The 2,384-nt window shown below is 56.3% G+C and overlaps 1 non-coding gene across 1 annotated transcript; it reads left to right on the top strand.

The window, feature by feature from the left end:
• Positions 1-454: 454 nt before the first annotated feature.
• Positions 455-560, top strand: LOC146782796 (U6 spliceosomal RNA). Its single transcript, XR_014974965.1, has one exon. It is a non-coding gene; the product is annotated as a U6 spliceosomal RNA (small nuclear RNA).
• Positions 561-2,384: the final 1,824 nt, after the last annotated feature.

Raw genomic sequence — 2,384 nt, 5'->3', positions numbered from 1 at the left:
TCTTCTGTCTGGGGTCATTGGATGTGTACCTTTGAGTTGGGTGTCACCTACTCTTCTGTTATTCAGCGCCAGCATTCCTGTAGTGGTAAAACGTGCGCTTTCCGCCGGCGCAGGTTCTGTGTGGTTGTCCTTCCCAGTCATTGTACTGGACTTCTATTGTGGGTTTACACATGCATGGGGTTCATAACTTTGTGTTGTCGTGCGTTTGCTGCCTTTTCTTACTCTCTTTCGGGGGGCTTCTCGCCTGGTGCTGTAGTCTTCTCTTGTGGACCAGGAGCTGTAGCTCAATGGTATGTCTTGTGCCTATGGTTATATAGGGTCTCACAGGACAAGGGTTCGTGTTCCGCAAACACTGTCATAGTGTCATAAGTTGGCAATATGTGTCCTCTTAAATCTCTTACTGCTCTGAGACGCCGGTCGTCTCACTTTTTTGTGATCCTTCTGTGATTGGTGGGTGCTCGCTTCGGCGGCACATCTAGTGTATTTGGATCGATGCAGGGTAGTTTTGCAGGGCCCTGCGCATGGATGACTCGCAAATTCGTGATGCGTTCCATATGTGCAGTTGTTTTGTCCTGCTTCTGGGGCTTCTCGGATTCCATGATCCAGGTGCTTTTGCGAGGGTCGGGGTTTACCGGATCTCAATCAATGACACTTATAAAAGCGCGCTACATACCCGTAGGGTCTCTCTCCCGGGGCTATGGTTGGTCTTGTGCCTCTGGTTGTCGGGGCTGTCTCAGGACTTGGGTTCGAGTCCTGCATGTCGCTGTCTTTGTGTCATGGATTGGCTGACTTTCGGTACTCTGCTTTGAGGTTTTGCTTCGCTTTTCCGGTACGTGTGTTCTGTCCTGATGGTTGGGGGTGCTAGCTGGGTGCTTGCCTCTTCCTCCTCCGGTTCTGTTTTTCCCTCTCTTGGCTACTGTGCCATGCGGGAATTGTCGCCCCGTTGGGGGCGTTGTTGTGTGCCGTTGGCCTGGTGGCTTGGTGTTCTGTTGCGTTCGCTTCAGGCGCCTCTGTTTCTCCTCTTGATCTGTCTGTCGCTTTGGCTCTGTGGGGGTGGGATGCGCCGCCCGCCTTCCCTTCGGGTGCTGGCGGTGGTGGTTGTAGGCGATTGTCTGTTTACTTCGCTGTCGCCTTCCTGCGCGCTGAAGTTGTGTTCTCTCTCCCCACTCCTACTGCTCTGCCCCGGTTGGTTCAGGGTTCCCGGGTGGGGGCCCTGCTATGTCGGATTCTCTTGCTGGTTCCTCCTCCTTCTGGCCGTCGCGGCCCTACCGTGAGCTATGGCTCAATGGTGAATCTTGTGCCTGCGGTTGTTCATGGTCTCACAGGAGGAGGGTTCGAGTCCCGGACACGTTTTCGAAGTGTCGTAAGGTGGATTCATTTCTGATTCCTCGTAGTAGCCCTGCGCTCCCCCTCCCCCGCCGCCTTGTGCTTGATGCCCTGCTCTAGCGGGCTCTGGGGTTTGGGTTCTGGCGTTTGGCTCCCCCTCTCTGTGGGGGCGGCTGTGGGCTTCTCTGTGCCGGGGTGCGTGTGGGTCACTCGGCCTCCTTTGTTGTAACTCCTTGCCCCTTCGCGGGCTTTAGTTGCTTTTCGGCTTGCCGTCAGTGTCCACTCTGTTGGGGTCGCTCTGGCCTTCGGACGTCTAGTCCGGTTCAGGTCTTGGACTCTTTCCCTGTGGTTCAGGTGTTCCCTCCCTGGTCTTTCAATGTCAGTGGGTGCTCAGTCTCTGGAGTGGGCACTGTACTTTCTTTCCGTATAGTTGGTATGTGTTTCATTGTTCCCGCGGGGGTCTGTCCCTGTCTGTGGCTGACCGTCCTCTGGGGTTTTCATGGCTTTCGGCATTGCCTCCCTGTCTGCCCCTGGCCTGTTCTGCTTTCTGCGGTTGTGCTGGGTCGGGTCTGGTTGGTGCCCGGTTGGGGTACCACCTGGGGCTTCCGGGTGCTGTAGCCTGTGGGGTCCTTCTTGGACTCGCCCTGTCTTGTTCAGGTCTGCGGCTTAGCCGCTCCTTCCTCTTCCTGCTCCTTGTCTCGGCGGGTGGCTCTTGCTCCCCTTTTCGCCTTGCTTCTCCTTGCCCCCTGGGGGTTGGGATTTTTTTTCCATGGTCCTTCTGTCGGTCCTGGTGTGTCGGGCCTGGGGTTCGGCGCCCGCCTCTGGTGGGGTGGGCGTTCTCTCCCTTTTCGGCTGGGTCGCTTTTTGCGGTCTTGCGGGTCCTTCTCTGTTCGGGTTGATTTCTCCCCTGGTTTTTCCTATTGGGGTTGTCTGGCTTTTCTCCGCCTGGTACGATTCTATGGCGTTTGGCATGGTCCCGGCGCAGGGGTTGCACGCACTTTCGTGTGGCGTTCAATGCAGTCTTGTTGCCTGGCTGTTTTTCTCCTTCCAGTTGGCTC

This window comes from Triturus cristatus, chromosome 12 (assembly GCF_964204655.1).
Source record: "Triturus cristatus chromosome 12, aTriCri1.1, whole genome shotgun sequence".
Taxonomy (NCBI): domain Eukaryota; kingdom Metazoa; phylum Chordata; class Amphibia; order Caudata; family Salamandridae; genus Triturus; species Triturus cristatus.
This window is presented reverse-complemented; position numbering and strand designations above follow the sequence as displayed.